General features: G+C 37.3%; 1 protein-coding gene across 3 annotated transcripts in view; it reads right to left on the bottom strand.

Annotated features, from left to right (window-relative positions):
• The window catches only part of CTNNA3 (catenin alpha 3), a 1,968,199-nt gene that overhangs the window by 1,908,385 nt on the left and 40,911 nt on the right, over window positions 1-18,903 (bottom strand). The window lies entirely within an intron of this gene.

Below are 18,903 nucleotides of genomic sequence, written 5' to 3'. Positions count from 1 at the left end.
TTAAATACTGCTCATTATTTTGAGAGCTGTCCATCTGTTCTTTGCTTCCTTGTAGGTTTTCTTTTGTTCTCTGCTGTACACTTTTTACTTTGTTTTTTTCTCCTTCTTCCCCACTACTAGCTACCACCAAGGCTACAATTGAGTATGACATATTTATGCATAGGTATTGATATATACACACATGTATACATATATACACATACATACATATATACATACTTACATATATAAACATAAACTTTCCCTAAGAAATTCTGCTCCTAATCTTGTTTTTATGTTTGTGCATATCTTTTTTCCTATCTCTCCTAACTCCTCCACTTATTTCTACCTGCTACCTTGAAGCTTTCCATTACTTGACCTACCTCCCACTCCAGCAATCCCTCTCTTACCCTCCCATTCCCCTAAATCTAACTACCCTTTTGTACACCCCTTTGACTATTCCATCCCCCTCCCTTCTAAAGCTCCCTTCCTTATCCTCCCATTCCCCTAAATCTAAACACCCTTCTATACCCCTTTTTGACCTATTCCCTCACCCTCCCCTCTAAAGATCCCTCCTTTATCCTCTACCTCACTCCCTATACACCCAGAGTTTTATTTCTTTTTTTAAATTTAGAAGATTTTTATACTCTTCTAGATTTATATGTATTCCCCTTCCCTTAAACTCATTTCCAAGTAAAATAGGTTTCCAGAACTGGCATCCCCTCTCCCCCACCTAATAACTCTGTATTGATTTTTCCTTTTATATTTCATTTTTCTTTTTAAAGTCATATACTCAGGTCTACCCCAATCTTTCTTGTAAGCTACCTAATTACTAGTTACAGTCTTAGACATAGGTTTTACATTTTCCACACATAAAAGGTAAACATTCTGTCCTTGTAACTGCCCCTTGTAATTGGTCATTGGAATGTTCCTTATATTTCTCCTTCTTTTATGTCAAATCTTCTATTGAGTTCAAGGTTTTTTTTAACAGAGTCCTGAAAGTCTGACAGTTGATCAAATGTCCATTTTTTTCCATTCAAAATTATGCTTAGCTTTGCTGGGTGTGATATTTTTGGCCAAAGATCCAACTGTTTTCCTCTTTAATATGTAGTGTTCCAAGACCTGTGATCTTTTAGTGTCACCAACACTAGGTCTTGTGTGATTCTAATTCTGATACCATGTGTAAATTATTTTTTTTCTTGTTGCTTGTAATATTTTGTCCTTGATCTGGGAATTTTGGAAATTGACTATAATATTCCTGTGGGTTTTCCTCATAGGATCTCTTTCAGGTGATGACTGGTGGATTTTTTCCGTTTCTACTTTCTCTTCTTGTTCTAATCTTCAGGACAATTTTCTTTAATGATTTCTTGTATTATTGTATCAAGATTCTTTTTTTTGATCAGAATGTTCAGGTAGTCTAATTATTCTTGTGTTTTTTCTTCTTGTTCTGTTCTCTAGATTGTTTTTCTTATGAGATATTTCACAATCTTTTCTACTTTTTTATTCTCTATATTTTGGTTTTTTATTTCTTCATCTCTTATAGCTTCCTTGGCTTCCCCTTGCCCAATTCTGATTTTCAAGGAGTCATCTTCTCCCTTAAGATTCTGGATCTCCTTTTCTAATTGGTTGACTTTTTTGTCATAATCTTCTTGCTTTTCTTGTATTAGTCTTATTTTTCTTTTTCATTTTCCTCAATCTCTCTCATTTAATTTTTAGTCTTTTTTAAGTTCTTCAATAAACTCTTTTTGGGCAGATGACCATTTGACATTACTCTTTGGGGTAGAAGAGGGTTTCTTTGCTTCAGTATACTCCTCTGAAGATGAACCCCATTCTTCTCCATTCCCATAGAAGCTCTCTATGGGTGGATTCTTTCTTCTTTGCCTATGCATTTTTTTTGTAATAATTTAGTTCTTATAATCACCTCTAGTCCTAAGGGATGGGGGATGGTGCCTCTGGCCTCTGTTCCTCTTCAGTTCTCCCCTCTGAACTTAAACTCAAATCAAGACCTCCAGCCTCCGGTAAGTGCCCACAGTCACCAGTGTCCGCCCCACTGCTTTTACACTCACCCGGCTTGTGCTGGATCCTTCTCACCCAGGCCCTCCTTCCCAGCACAGTTGGGTCTGGCATTCCTTGTCAATAGAGGTTCCCTAGATCTTCCCCAAATCAGATGCCCAACTCCCCTCACTATCTTAGGGTAAAAGCTCCTGTGCCTGGCTAAGACAGCCTCCCAAACCAACTATCCCCAGGGCTTGCCACTTCACCTGTTTAACCAGCTTGCTTCTGGTTGTTAAAGTGGACCCTATCCTGGAGGGAGGAAATCTCTCCTGGGATTTTTCTTCAGGTCTTCTCTGATTGTCTCAAGAGAACCCCTGTTTTTCCCCTACTCTTATTTGTTTTCACAGCTCTGTGTTTGCCCAGAGGTGCTTTTTTTTTAACTCTTTTTTTGTGGAGGAAAATACTGGGAGCTGGACATTTTCTGACCTAATCCTCCATCTTCCCAGAATTCTCCCCCTCTCCTCCCAGCATCTTCTTCTAGGTGTTCAGGTCATTCAATTCAGTGTCAGAACAACCACTCTTCCCATGAGGTCAAGACTTGGAGCCATTAAGAGGAAGAGGCAGACCACAGGGACAGCCCTCCCCTGTCCCTCCTCCCCCCAGCCCTTGCTGTCACTCAGAGGGCGGGAAAGAACAAATACCCTAAAATGTGGAACACTAGGCAGTTTGGTGGTGCAGAGCACTGTCTCTGAACCTGAGTTCAAATCCCGCCTTGGAAACTTACTAGCTATGTGAGCCTGAGTAAGTCACCTAACCCCAAGTCTCTCCCCCCAGAAAATAACAGTGTAACTCAGAAAGAGAGGCAACTGATATTTTGTTTTCTCTAGTCCACAAGGTTCCTTCTCCTACACAAAAAGAGCCTAGCCGTAGGCAAATGACCCATGAAAGGGGCAAGGATTAATAGTGAATAAGTAATAGGAAAGAAGGAGAAAGGCAGAATGGAGTCATGGATAAGAAACTGACCTTGGAGACACGGACCTTGGTACAAGTCCCACCTGACACATCCTGATTGTGTGACCTCTTGTGGCCCCAGGTTTCCAAGTAGCAGAATAATTATTGCTCTGCATTGATAGAGGGAGTTTTCTCACAGAGATATTCAATAGATGATGGGCATCAGGATCAGGATAAACTGGAATAGTGTGAGCCTCAAATGATGAAGGGTTGCATTCTATGAAATGGATCCAGTCAAAAAGAAAAATTTAAGGAGCAGAATGGCATCCATGGGCAGAATTTAGTCTTGGTATTGGGAAGACTTAGGTTAGAATTGGATTAAATTAAAATAAAACTTAAATTTTAAAACACCTTCAAAAGATCTTTCCAGTTGTCCCATCCATAGTTCCTTCCCTCTGAAATTATCTTCCATTTACACTGTCTATATCTTATATGTAGAGATACTGGTATTATCTCCCCTATCAGACCATGAATTCTTGAAAGGTAGGGACAGTGTTTTTGTCTTTCTTTGTATCTCCAGGGCTTAGGATAGTGCCTGACATGTAGTAAGCACTTTATAAATGTTGAATTAATTAATTAATGACTCCTGCTTCTGTTGCTCTCCAGCTGTGGGACTAAGATCTAGTTACAGGATCTCTCTGAGCCTCAGCTTTCTCAAGTCTAAAAAGCTCCCAGTTCAACTCAATCTTGGGAATATTCCATCTTCTCACCATTAGCCTTGCCTACCCCAAGATGATTCCATGTGTCTACTCTCCTCTCTCTCCTTTGTTCTTGTTGTTCAGTCATTTCAGTCATGTCTGACTCTCCATGACTCCATTTAGGGTTTTATTGGCAAAGATACTAGAGTGATTTGCCATTTGTGTCTTTAGCTTATTTTACAGAGGAGGAAAATGAGGCAAACAAGGTTAAGTGACTTGCCCAGGGTCACACAGCTAGTAAGTGACTTGAATCAGATTCAAACCCAGGAAGATGAATCTACCTGACTCCAGACCTAGCATTCTATCCACTGTACCACCTCTCTCTCCTACTCAACTCCTTTCCACCTCCCCTCTATGTTTTGTCTTCCCCTGTTAAAATGTAAGTACATTGAGAGTAGGGACACTTTATCACCAGAGCTTATCAAATGTCCAACATATAGCAAGCACTTAATAAATGCTTTATCTCTCTATCTAACTCCCTACCCAACAACACCTACTTTACTTACCACACTGGGTGGTTGTTGGGCTCAGATGAGTGAAAATGTATCAAGGACTTTTTGTAGACTTTCAATATCAGTTATTTAGAGAATATAAGCTCCTCATAGTCAGAGAATTCCCTTTTTTGAGTACCCCCAAGACCTAGTTCAATGTCATGCATAATGCTATGCATTAAATACCTACTGTGTGCCAGGCCCTTTGGGTAGAGAAGTCAGAAAGTCCCCAAGGAGTGTAGCCAGGTGAGAAATGGGGTGTCTGTGCTGAACCCCTTCTTTAAATGGAGGATTTGGAGTTCGTGGCTTTGCCTTCCAATAGGAAGAGCAAAGATGTTTAAAAAAATGCTTTTTCATTGGATTAAATGTCCCCACAATTTCCTCCAGTTTTTACTAAACTACTGAGGCAGCTTATGCAACAAATAGATTGCTGGATTTGAGATCAGAAAGAGCTGCATTCAAGCAAAACCCTGACATGCAGAGGTTGGGGAACTCAACATGCTGCAGGATAGAGTTTCTTCATGGTTTTTCTTCTCCAAACCCATTTTAACAAGAAAAAAATGTTTTGTGACCCACCGGGTAAGTTGATACAACTCATATTGTTCTTTTATTAAGTTCATTAAGTGCTTATGATAACTACAAAGATAACTTCTGCCCCAAAAAATTCCGAATTAAAATTTATATTACATACCTATAATTATAAAAGATAATATTTATGCTACATATAATTAACAAAACTCTGAGTGTGCAATTTTAATATTCTAATTACAAAAGAATTATGGATGCTTTATGTGGGACATTCTGTAAGAATTAAAACAATTCAGCAAGACCTCATATGTTTACTATTATCTGCAAGATTCTAATTAATTTATTTTACAAATTTTGTGACTGTAAGCAACATTTTTATAGAAATAAGTTAAAATTTGGAAGATATTTAGCATAATAAAATAATTGTTGCAAGCATACCATATTGAACAAAGGTTTGCAATATTTGGCTCAAGACCAAACTTAAATCTGGTTCCATATTGTGAATTTCTGGATTTTGATTGAATAAGAATAAATTGAAAATGCTCACTCACACAAATATGTGGTAGAAAATGGTAGAAGAATTTTATAACCTTTCTTGGTGGAAGACAGAATTTCTTTTTTTTCCTTTTTCTTTCTTTTTTTAGTCACCTAATCAGTTGACAGTGGATAGAGCACCAGGATTGATACCAAGAAAACCTGAGTTCAAATCTGGCCCCATATACTTACTAGCTGTGTGACCCTGGGCAAGTCACTTAACCCTGTTTGCCTCAGTTTCCTCATCTATAAAATGAACTGAAGAAGGAAATAGCCAACCACTCCAGTATCTTTACCAAGAAAACCCCAAATTGGGTCACAAAGAGTTAGACATGACTGAAACAACTCAATAACAACAAATTTTAAATCAGAAAACAGCCTTAATCCTTCAGTGAGAGGCAATATGAAGTTTGTTTCTGCAGACTGTCATGATTTACAATGGTTTCAAGGTGGCCCTTGTAATGCACATGCCTGGTAACGGTGATTTCCAAACATTCTGATGTTTGTACAGTAAAAATGCAAACATTCATAGTATCTTAATCATATGATTCAAAGCAACTGTTAAGAAATGAATTGTTTTACATTTTGTCATTTTTGGTTCTCCAAAAATGTAAAATCACTCATACGAGCTCCTCCTGGATAAACATCAATGCTGAGCAGTACCCATGTCTATTTGTGCTTCGAAGGATTAATGATCTTGTTCACATAGATATTCACCTCAATGATAAGGATCAAAATATATCCCTGACTTCTCATTCTGGAGGTCTCTTGTCTGTGTCCTCTCATCCATCATCCACAGGACATCCACCCAACACACTGAAGGCTTCCTTCTGTATCTGACATATCATGATAGCCATGGTGCACACAAGCTAACTCCCCATTGATTAGTCTTTTTTCTTGTTTATATCCAATTCCTTTCTGATCATCCATCTTCCTAATGATATCCTTTGCGCTGTTTTTCTTGCATAATTCTACAAAATGCTACAAGTGACTCACTCCTAGTACGCACTTCTCCAAGGCCTCCCATTCATTTATGGACCCAGTTAATTATTCATCTAGATATCTATCCCAGATACACACATACACACACACGCACGCACACACACAAAACTTTGGACAGTTAAGCCTAACTCTGTTCAGAAGCAGTGGAGGAGAAAACAAATCTACAAAAAATGTGGCAAGTGACCCAAATCATTTGGCAAGCCAAATCATCCTAAAAGCATTTAAGGATAAAACTGAAACGACAATAAATAGATGAAAAATAGAAAAGATCTATAACATTTCTCTACTTGGAGACAATGGAGCTACTACCTTTGAACCCAAACATCACAGTTCCTATTGCGCTAGATGATAAAGCAGATATGGTAATAAAGATGAGAGGAATAGCTTTACTTGACCAAGTATAAACAGAGGTCCATAGGAGAGGTAATAGAAATTTAAGAGCACTGAGAGATTGAGCCCCTTTAAGTAGAGATGACAGCAAATGTTTGGAAAAGAATCATAACCTTATTACCCCCAAAAAAGTCAGCAAAGAAAACAGAAGTAGCAACTAACCAACAAGCCTACTCTCAATTCTACAGAATCTTTATGAAAAGTTTCACATGTATTAAGGGCATCCTTAATGGTGATATGAAAAGGGAACAAGTATTCATTTTTCAATGATATTGAACAACAGACCACATCTTTATAGTCACACAATTAGCTAAAAGGTTTAGACAATACAAGCTCCCATGGTGTCTGTTGTTTGCCAACTATAAAAATCAATTTGATTTGGAAGAGCAAAATGCTTCCTTAAAATGAAACCAGCAATATGTCTCCCATGCACATGTTAAAATAATGTAATATTCCTTGGAAGGTATAGCAATTGAAGGTAACTTTGTTCTATGACCTCAACCTTAATATCCATAAAACATGGAAATGTGTACTCCCCAAAGATATTTTTCTTTGAGGTGGAAGTGGTCCAGCAGAGTTCAAATGGAAGAGGGAAGCTTCCCCCAACCCATAGATGGTGAAGTCCTCCAGATGCTCCTGTTTACAGATGGCATTATTCTAATGGCATGAAGCCCTGGAACACTGCAGAGGTTTCTAAATGAGATCAATAATTCCTTCAAAATTTGGCCTAGACAAAAAAATGGGATGAGAGAAAGCCCTTCCAAATACTGAACAAGCAGACTCGAGAGTGTTGGTATTCAATCACCTGCCCACACCACAGCAAGTACTAATCATTCTAGTCGATGGGAGAGCTTGTCAAATGCCAAGAAGTAGGTATTATAAGGATACTAACTCAAGGAAGTGCTGAGTGAGAAGAAATGAGAGAAAATGAATCCGTGTCCATTGAATCTATGAACACAACTCAATGAAGAGTAAAGAGATCAATGAAACAAAAATTATCATTCCCACAAAATGAAAAAAAAGCAAAAAGACCAAACTGCTTCATTTGTAGGCTCATGGGAATAGCCTTTCTTGGTCAGACCTATGAACCCACAAGGGCAATATTCTGTCACAACTGGTGACTTTCCCAACCTTGATGCATGGGTCACAGAAGAAGGTGTTTATCTCCTCTGATGTCAACCTTAAAGGAGAAGTATATCTCAGCTTATACTAGTAGTTATTTATGGCATTTGTACTTTATTAATTTGGTCAAAGTGGTGACCTCCCAAATTGATACTGCATCACCAAACACCAGATGGTTTCTCTCATCTGCCCTAGTACATCAAAAACTAAGCCTGCTTTCCAGCAACCCCAGACCCCAACAACAACCAAAGATGTTCAGAAATTATTCCAAATGGCCCATGCAGATTGTTGATATCATCAGAAAAACATAAGCTGGACATCACTGCATTGACAGGACTGACTATGTCAGTCCTTTGCTTATAAAGCTTCAGTAGTTTCCCTGCGGATAAAATGTAAGTGCTTTTGTTGGGCATTTTAGGCTCTCTTCAGTCTGGCTTGCCCTTTCTGGATAACTGTATCTGACTCCTCTTTATGGACTCTATCCTCCAGCTGGCCAAATTATTCTACCTAATGATCCCAGTATATGAAATTCCTTGGCCCATCTCTGCAGTTTTGTATAGTCTAGAATGACCTTTTTCTGTTAGGACCCCAACTCCCTACAAGACTTACTTCAAATGATACTTCCGCTAAATGAACTTTTCTGATGCCTCAATCATTAATGCATTCCATCCTCAAAAAATTACTTTATATTGAATTGTGCTCACATACTTTTGTATATATAGCTTCCCCTCACATAGAATATAAGATAGGCCAGTACTGATAATATAATAGAGACATATGCTTATGGAGTTGAATTAATAAGAGGGACCACCAAGAACACTAGCCAAGAACAAACTGAGAAGCTCCCAAAGTGAATGAGATTTGGAGAATGGGAGGATCAAAATTGCCAAATAGTACAAATAGTTTCATTCAAGTTCATTTTTATCTCATTGATTTATCACTTCTGATGCTTTAAGTCCAAATTAAATTGTATTCATTACATTTGCAGAATCACTTCAAAATCTTTTAAAAGGCAACTTCTACCTTACTTGTATGGAAACATTAATATAACTTGTAGTCTTTAATAATAATTAATTAATTACTAATAATGGCTGCTACAACTAGGAAACATGACCCACTGTGTCGGTTGTTTGCCACCTATAGAAATAAAATTGATTGGATAGAGCAAAATGTTACCTTAAAGTAAAACCAGCAATCCTAATCCTGAGCCACCTTAGTCTGAATAAGATCTCTTTTTTGGCATACAATTTTTCATCTCCCATTTCTCCACAGGATGTATTCCCCATCTGGAATACATTCTTTCCTTGTCTTTCTCTTGGTATCCCTAGCCATATCAGCACATGAGTTATATCAGCACAAGGTCTTTTCTGATTCTCACCACCAGGATTAGTGCCCCTCAAAATTATTTTACTTTTCTCTTGACTATATTTTCTATTTATTTACATATGTAAGTGTTTACATATGTAAGTATTGTTTCACCAATAAAATGCATGCTCTTTGAAAGAGGGAGCTAGGGAACTTCATTTGTGTCTTTATCCCCAGAGTAGTATGGTGGATCAAGAGCTGGTCTTGAAGCCAGGAAGGTCTGGGTTCAAGAACTGCCTCTGGCATATATTGGTTATATGGCTTTGGCTAAGTCACCTAACATTTCAGTACTGTAGGAAATGCTTTAAGACTATAAGTTTTAAAGATGGTGCTGACCTACACACCAACAAATTTCCTCACCCAGGAGCTCCCTATGTCAGCGAAATTATAAGTCCAATCCCAATACCTAGCCTATTTACAGTATTTACTTAGCATAATGTCTAGAATACAGTAGGTACTTGATAAATGATTATCAATTAATTAATTGATGCTCCAGCATCCCTTATTGATACCACCAGGGTATTCTTTTGTAGACTATAATTGGGAAAACAAATTATTTCCCTGGAAAATTGAATTTCATAAATTCCATCGAACTTAGCTTGGGTAGCCCTTAGTCACCATACTAGCCAAAACATACAATCTGATCATAAATACTATTAGGTGATACTAATATTTCTGAAGCACTGACCACATGGATTTTTTAGTGGTACTGTCCTCACAGTCTGGGGTAAAGTTTTTATTCTCTAAGGGAGAAAGAATTTTACTGGTCACAGGCCCAGGTTCATAGGTCTCACAGTAGTGTTTGCTGGAATAGTTAGTATGAACTTTGCAAATATTAAGGCTGTGAGCAGGAAAACAAGATTTCTCCTTTGTCCCTTAAAATAACCATTTCAGAGGAGCAAAGCCAAGATGGCAGAGCAAAGGCAAGGACTCTCCAGAGCTTTCCTAAATTCCCCTCCAAAGACATTTCTTAAAATGTCTCAAAAAGAATTTAGGAGGAGCAGAATTTCCCAAAAGTACAGGATGAAACAATTTTCCAGTCTAAGACAACTTAAAAGGTTGATAGGAAATGTCTGTCTCACTGGAGTGAGAGTGAGGCACAAACCAGACCCTAGCAAGCCTTGGAGGTGACTGAATCAGTGGCAGGGGCTTCTAGAGCTCTCAGCCCACAGATAGCAAGGGGGTCAAAAAACTGGTCAGAAGAAGACTAAAGAGAATCTTTTCCTGGCACTGGGGGGACGACTCTATTGCATTGCCCATATGCAGCTCTGAGTTGCCGTTCCAGATTGTGGAAGAGTACTAACAGGAGCAAGGACCTAGACATACTTCTGAGGTAGGAAAGAGTGCTTGGCATGACTCACAAACCAGAGCACAGGTTAGAGAGCAGTGACCACAGCTGTCCTTAGAACACACCAACCTGGAAGAATTAAAAACTTACAGACACCCAGAACTAGCTCTGAAAATGACAGTACAAAAAATCTGAAGCTTGAGATAGTCCCTCTTTATCCCATGAGCAGAACTCAACTTTAAAATAGTTAAGAGTCAAGGAATAAGTGGGAAAAATAAACAAATCAAAACAAGAACTAGATCATAGAAAGCTGCTACAGTGAAAGGGAAGAGCTAAAACACAAACTTAGAAGAAGATAACAGTGTCAAAACAGTAACATCCAAAGCCTCAAAGGAAAATGTAAATTGGTCTCAGGGCCAAAAGATAATTTCTGGAGGAACTAAAAAAAGTTTGTAAAAATCAAATAATAGAGGTAGAAGAAAAATTGGGAAAATAAATGAGAGTGATACAAGAAAATCATGAAAGAAAGAGTCAACAATTTGGTAAAGGACATACAAAAAATACTGAAGAAGGCACCACCGTTAAAGAAAAAGGATAGGTCAAATGGTAAAAAAGGCACAAAAATCCTTAAAAATCAGAATTGACCAAACGGAAAAAGATGTACAAAAATTTATTGAAGAAAAAAGTTCCTTAAAATGTAAAATTGGTCATATTGGAAAAAAAGGTAAAAAAAAGCTTACTGAAGAAAGTAATTCTTTACAAATTGGAATTGGGTAAATGGAAGCCATTGACTCTATGTGACATCAAGAAACAATAAAACAAAATCAAAAGAATAGGTTTCTAAAAAAGGAAAAAATGTGAAATCTCTCATTGGAAAAACAATTGGAAAATAGATTCTGGAGAGATAATTTAAGAATTATTGTACTACCTGAAAGCCATGACTTTAAAAAAAAAATGTGTGTGTGTGTGTGTGTATATATATATATATATATATATATATATATATATATATATATATATATATATATATATATATATATATATATATATTCTGTAATTCTGTGATTTATTAAAAGGTGATACTTTTAATAAATTATCAAGGAAAACTCCTCTGATATTACAGAATCAGAGAATGAAATAGAAATGGAAAGAATCCACCAATCATCTCCTGAAAGAGATCCCAAAATGAACACTCCAGGGAATATAATAGCCAAATTCCAGAACTCCCAGGTCAAGGAGAAATATCACAAGTTGACAGAAAGAAAAAATTCAAATATGAAGCCAGGTCAGGATAACACAAGAATTAGCGGATGCTACATTAAAGGATCAGAAGGCTTGGAATATGATATTCCAGAAGCCAAAGGAGCTAGAATTATAACCAAGAATCACCTATCAAGTAAAACTGAGTATGATCCTTTTAGGAGAGAGAGAGAAGGGATGGAATATTTAATGAGATCAAGAACTTTCAACCATTCCTGATGGAAAGACCAGGGCTAAATAGACAATTTGACTTTCAAATACAAGATTTAAGAGAAACATAAAAAGGTAAACAGGATAGAAAAATCATAAGGGATTAAATAAAGTTAAACTGTTTACATTCCTACATGGGAAGATGATACTTGTAACTCCTAAGCACTTTATTATTATTAGGGCAGTTAAAAGGAGTATATATAGGCAAAAGACATGAGTATGAATTGACTATGAAGGGATGATAGCCAAAAGAATAAAATTAAGGAGTAAGAAAGAGGGATGCACTGGGAGAAGGGGGGAGGGGAAAGTAGAATGGGGTAAAATATCTCACATAAAAGAGGAACAAAAGAGTTTTAACAGTGAAGGGAAAGATGGAGGAAGCAGGCAATGCTTGAACCTTACCCTCACCAGAATAGCCTCAAAAATGGAATAGCATACACAAAATTGGGTTTAGATACCTATCTTAGCCTACAGGGAAGTTAGACGGGAGAAGGATAAGTGAAAGGAGGGACTGATAGAAGGGAGGGAAGATTGGGGGAGGTGGTGGTAAGAAAAAAACACTTTTGAGGAGAGAGGGTGAAAAGAGAGAGAGAAAAAAGGATAAACAGGGGAAGGAGGAAGGATGTAGAGAAATATGCAATTAACAATCATAACTGGGAATGGGAATGGGAATGGGATAAACTCACCCATAAAACAGAAGCAGATGACAGAGACAGATGATTCCATGGATAATAAAGTGGATTACATGATTTAGATACAAAGGGTGGTAACATAAGCAAATTAGGGAAGCATGGAATACTTTACCTGTCTATATAGATCTATAGACAAGGGAAGAATTTATGACCAAAGAAGAAATAGAGACATTACAAGATATAAAATGGATCATTTTGATTAAGTTGAATTAAAAAGGTTTTACACAAACGAAATTGATACAGCCAAGAATAGAAGGAAAGTCAAAAATTGGTGGAAAATACTTTAAGCAAGTTTCTCCAATAAGGACCTCTTTATTCAAATATACAGAGAACTGAATCAATTTTATAAGAATACAAGTCATTCCAGGGCAGCTAGATGATGCAGGCGATAGAGCACTAGCCCTAGAGTCAGGAGGACCCTAGTTCAAATCTGACCTCAGATACTTACTAGTTGTGTGACCCTAGGCAAATCACTTAACCCTGATCACCAAAAACAAAAAAGAAAAAAAGAAGAAAAAGAACACAAGTGATTCCCCAATTCAGATGAAGAAATCAAAGTTATCTATAGTCTCATGAAAAAATGCTTTAAATCACTAGTGATCAGAGAAATCCAAATTACAATAACTCTGAGATACCACCTCATACCTATAAGACTGGCTAATATGACAGAAAAAAAAAATGTTGAATGTGGAGTGGATGTGAGAAAATTGGGACAATGATGTACTTTTGTTAGAGTTATGAACTGATCCAGCTATTCTGGAGACCAATTTGGAGCTATGCCCAAAGGGCTATAAAATCATGCATACCTTTAACCCAGCAACACGACTACTAGGTCTATATCCCAAAAAGATAAAAATAAAAGGAAAAAGACCTATCAGTACAGAAATATTTATAGCAGGATTTGTTTGTGGTGGCAAAGAATTGGAAATTGAGGGGATGTCCATCAATGGAGGAATAGCTGAACAAGTTTTGGTACATGATTATGGTGGATTACTATTTTGGTAAAAGAAATGATAAGCAGGATGTTTTCAGAAAAACCTGGAAAGACTTACATGAGTTGATGCAAAGTGAAGTGAGCAGAACCAAGAGAACATTGTACACAGTAGCAACAGTATTGTACAATGTACAATTGTACAATGATCAACTTTGAATGACTTAGCTATTCTTAGAAATACAGTGATCTAAGACAATTCCAAAGTACTTATGATGAAAAATGCTGTCCACCTTCAGAGAAAGAACTGATAGAGTCTGAGTGCAAATCAAAGTATTTTTTTACTTAATTTTTCTTCATTTTTTTTGTTCTGTGTTTTCTTTCACAACAGGACCAATATGGAAATATGTTTGGCATGATTACATATATATAACCTATATCAAATTGCTTGCCTTCTCAATGAGGGGGAAGGAAGGGAAGGAAAGAATTTGGAACTCAAAATTTTACAAAACAAATGTAAAAATGTTTTTATATCTAATTGGAAACAAATACTTAAAAGAAAATGAAAAATAATACTTCATAACCAACTAAGCGTAGTACCTATTGAACTTTCATGGTACCACAGAACTTACTGGTATATAGTAAGAAGAGCACCAGCTATAGAATCAGAGGCCCTGGGCTTAAATCCTATCACTAATACTCAATCCCTGTGTCATTTTGGATAAATCTCTAAACTGCCGCAAACCTCAGTTTCTCTTTCTATAAAATGAGGGGCTTGGAGTCGATAGCCTCTGAGATCCCTTCTTGCTCTAGACCTGTGGTCCTCTGACATGCCCAGAGATAAGAGATTTCTCCATATAGCCATCCAAATGGATGGCTATATGGAGTTAGTCATGGATCCTTTTGTCCTCAAAGTTTCCACTTCACATTTGACCCTGATACTCCCAAGATACTCCCTGATAGAAAGAGAATAATACAAATAAGGAAGGAGAAAATGGAAGCCTAAGTAAATCCAGTGCTACTCCATCAAAACAAGTTCTCAATCAGGGCACCTGACAACAATTTCCATCTGAAGGACACAAAAGAGATAGAAGGAACTAGTGTCATTCTGAAACGGGACAAAGGGAAAGATAATGAAAGCTATCAAGAATCTTACAGGTAATTTGAGGAGATTGAATGAGAGGAAATAAAGACCAATCTAAAGAAAATACAGGAAAGCAAAGACGTTAGTGGACAAAGGCTGAGTGGAGGAAGCCGAGGATACAACATAGAAGCAAATTGGAGAGGAAAAGATGCAATAATAAAAACACTAATTAAAGTAGAGGGTGAGGGATGAAGGAGAAGAGCAAGGAAGGAATCAGGCTTTGAAAAGCATGTCTCTCTGTTTCTAGGAAGGACAGAAATCAGAATCTATAGAAGACAGAGGTAAAAACATGATCGTCAACCAAAGCAAAGTAATAACTGTTTGTTTTTTACAGCAACCTATAATTTCACTGATACAGAGAACTCTCAATGAGGAAACTCCCTCAACCAATGCAGACCAGAAACTGCATAAAACAGCCTTGATACGCAGTAGCAACAGGACCCTGGGGCAGATCACCTAACTTCTTATACCTCAGTTTCCTTATCCTTAAAATGAAGAGAGTTGGACGAGATTACCTAAGGTCTCTTTCAGTCCTAGAAGCCTAGATCTTACCTAAAAGAGGTTTGTGAGTTAAGCTTACCATATAAAGAGGGGCTGCTTACTAGCATGAGAAATTCCAGTGTATGATGACTAGTTATTCAGAGAAGCTAAGACATAGAGATGTATTTTTTAAGTGTAACTCTGTAGAAATACACCCACTTTTGCTGTGCCTTGCCAAACTTGGATTTTAAAAGTGATGAAGTACAGATGCATATAGTTACAATAATAAAAATGTAATTGCTAGAAAAAAATTGTGTCCAATCCATTGGAGGAATTTATTACCAATGGATGCAGTGGTGTAAGTTATCACATAAGGAAAATGGGAGTTGGTGGATTGAAATATATCAGAGGTTGGGCACCCATGCAAATGACCTGATGATTTACCTGTGCACCAGAGGAAGGGGGGGAAATAGATTAAAGATAAATCAAGGCTAGTGGTGAATGGAAAGAAGATTTATGAGCAAATGAATTTAGGAGTCAGAGAGTGGCATAATCAGACATATTACCAATTACTCTGAAGATTAAAATGTAATTTTGACTTTGAGTCATACATTGAGGTGATAAGTAACCTCTCCAGAGGAAATCTAAGGGATCAAATGTAATATGAGACCTTGGTAACCCCCACAAAGAGTAAGCTGGAAGATTAATGATGGGGAAAGCTATGAATTTTCAAAGAAACAGAGATGTGTGCTTGATAATAATTTTATCTGAAAGCAATATTAAATTTAAGTTGTTGTAGTTCTTAATCTCAGCAGTAATAAAAATGGTGACTATTATTCAATTCAACAACAAGAATTCATTAAATAACTACTGTGTGCCAAGTGATTTGTTGGGCATTGGAAGTGCAAAGACAAAAATGAAACAGTCCTTGCCCTCAAGGAGCTTGTCAGGGAAGACAGCATGTAGACATGCAAGTGAAGGGTCAAAGTGTCATAGTAGAAAGGACACAAGACTTGGAGTCCTCAGACACTAGCTGTATGACCCTGGGCAAGTCACTGAACCTCTCTGTGCCTCCATTCCCTCATCTACAAAATGAGGAGGTGAGATTCATTGTCTTCTAAAGTCTTTTCCAGCTTTCAATCTATTCTCTATATTCTTATATATGCACTTATCTTGCCCCATTAGAAAGTAGACTCCTTGGCAATAGGGACTGTTTCATTCATTATGCTTTAGACATTATATACACTATATATCATTATACATCCACAGTGTTTGGAAAATAATAAGCACTTACTAGATGCCTGTCGATTGATTGATTGATCCCATGAAGTATCTATATGTCAAGCAATAATCATTTATTAAGCAACTACTATCTACCAGGCACTGTGCTGGTTTCTCAGGATATAGAAACAACCACATAGTAGCCTCTGTTCCAGGAGAGATTATATTATATGGAAATCTTGTATATAGCAATTGATCCATACAACTCATTCCCATTCCAATATTCCACTTAGGGCAAAATGAACATCTGAACACATTTGGGATGGTAATATCACCAGAAAATGGCTTATGGATAATAAGGGATTCTTTTCAACATAGGTTTTGGCATTGTCCAATAATGCCCTGGCATTGCCAATCTTGTGTTTTCAATATGATTAAGGGCAGCATTGTGCTGGTAGTCATATGTGATCTAAAGGATGGTTGTAAAAAATCATGGTGCCAAACCCAGGAGTCAAATGATATTAAAATAATAAACTCTGGATTTCAAAACTTGTTCATTTATATAAGGGAAGAACTCATAAGAACTTGATCAACAAGAGATGTTCAAATTTGTTTGCTCAAATAAAATTTTGGATTTAATGCATGTTATTATACACAATGGGGTTCAAAAAATGTTTATGATTTGCTTTTGATTTGAAAGTTACCCCATTGAGTGTGACCTGAAATCAATTTTATCTCAGTGGGATTTAGTAGTGACACTTCCCATTGGACCTTGTTGAAAATTGCCACAGATTCCATCCTGAAACAATCACAAAAGACTTTCATTTCATTGGCCACTTTGGGCCTGTCAGCACTTATTTCACTGATATATCTCAGCTCCACATTCCTTTGAAGTCATGTCAAGTCTACGAGCACTTATTGGGCATTCACTATGTGCCAAGCACTGGGTGAAGCACTGGGGATACAAAGTAAGGTAAAAGATATTACCTGCTCTCAAGGAGTTCATAGTCTAATAGTCAAGAAAACATGTAAAAAAAACCATGTACAAACAAGATATACACAGGATAAATTGGAGAAAATCAACAGAAGAAAGGCACTAGCATTCAAGAGGAACAAGAAGGACTTTTTGCAGAGGATGGGATTTTAGTTGAGACCTCAAGAAAACAGGAGGCAGAGACCAGGAGGAAGAGCTCCAGTCCTGGGTGACAGCAAGTGAAATGTCTGGAAACCAGAGATGGAGCATCTAATGTGACAAACAGCAAAATGAGCATCATTGGATTACAGAGTACATGGAAAGCTACAAGGAATAAGTCTTTTATTGAAAGAATACTAACAAGGTTCTAAAGTGATACCCTCATTTGGCGGGCAGTTGTATTAAGCATCTACTATGTACTAGCACAGTAGTAGGTCCTAACTAGAAATGCAAATACAAAAGGGAGACAGATTGGCCCTACTATCAAGGGTCTTACATTATACCAATCTTAAAAAAAATCTTAAAGGCCAACAAAAAGTGGATCATGCCCACTACTTTTTGCAAAGAAAAAGTTCTTTGCACACTTTAAGTCTATGAAATGTCAGTGATTGTTAGTATCATCTTCTTCATCTAATTTATACAAGATGCCATTTTGAAAACTGTCACAAGGACAACGTTACCAGTTTTCAATGGAATGTGTAAGTGCTCCATGCCCAATAACACAGTACTGAAGATGTGATTAACAAGTATAATGTATCCACATCTGTGAAAAATGAAAAGGCATAGTTATCAACTTCCGATTATAGAAAATTTTGACAAACAGTGTAGGCAATTTGAAGAGTTTGTTCATGTGGAACAGACTTTATACTTGCTCCATCTGGCCACAGAGGGCAGAACGAAGAGAAATGACAGGGTGGGGGGGATGGGGTGAAGGGGAGTTGCAAAGAGGCAAATTTAATCTTTTTAAGTCTTCCTAACATTAGAACTGTCTAAAAGTAGAATGAATTGCCTCAAAAGGGTGTGAGTTCTCCCTTATTGGAAGTCTCTAAGCAGAGACTGGATGACCTGACCGCCTATTGGGTATATCACAGTAAACATTCCATTTTGGTATGGATTAGACTAGATAGCTGCCGAGTTCCCTTCCCTTCTGTGATTCTATGACTGTCTGGAGGACTCTGGTGACAGACCGGAGGAACCCTGATGTTTACAAGTGGGGCTGGAGTAATCCTTCCCCCAGGGAAACTCTGTGGTCCCAAGGAAGAAATTCCACCAAGCCAAATGATCACACAGGATAGAACTCCGTTCGTTCTGTTATGAATCCAGCTCTTATCACAAAAATACATGGACAGTTCATGTGCTGCACTGAGAGGTTCCCATAAAATGGCATGTGTGGAACCTCTTTAGAATATTGATGGAAGGACATGGACAAAAGTTGTATAGGAAAAGAAAGTAAAGTTGTGTGGATTTCTGAACTTTAACAAGATCTACCCACAAAAATGAGATGGCAGATCCATGAAAATACTGATATAAATGTTTTAAAATAAAATGGCATTCCTGTATCATATAGTCTCAAAGGTAAAGGATGATTT

This window comes from Notamacropus eugenii, chromosome 1, assembly GCF_028372415.1.
Source record: "Notamacropus eugenii isolate mMacEug1 chromosome 1, mMacEug1.pri_v2, whole genome shotgun sequence".
NCBI classification, from domain to species: domain Eukaryota; kingdom Metazoa; phylum Chordata; class Mammalia; order Diprotodontia; family Macropodidae; genus Notamacropus; species Notamacropus eugenii.
This window is presented reverse-complemented; position numbering and strand designations above follow the sequence as displayed.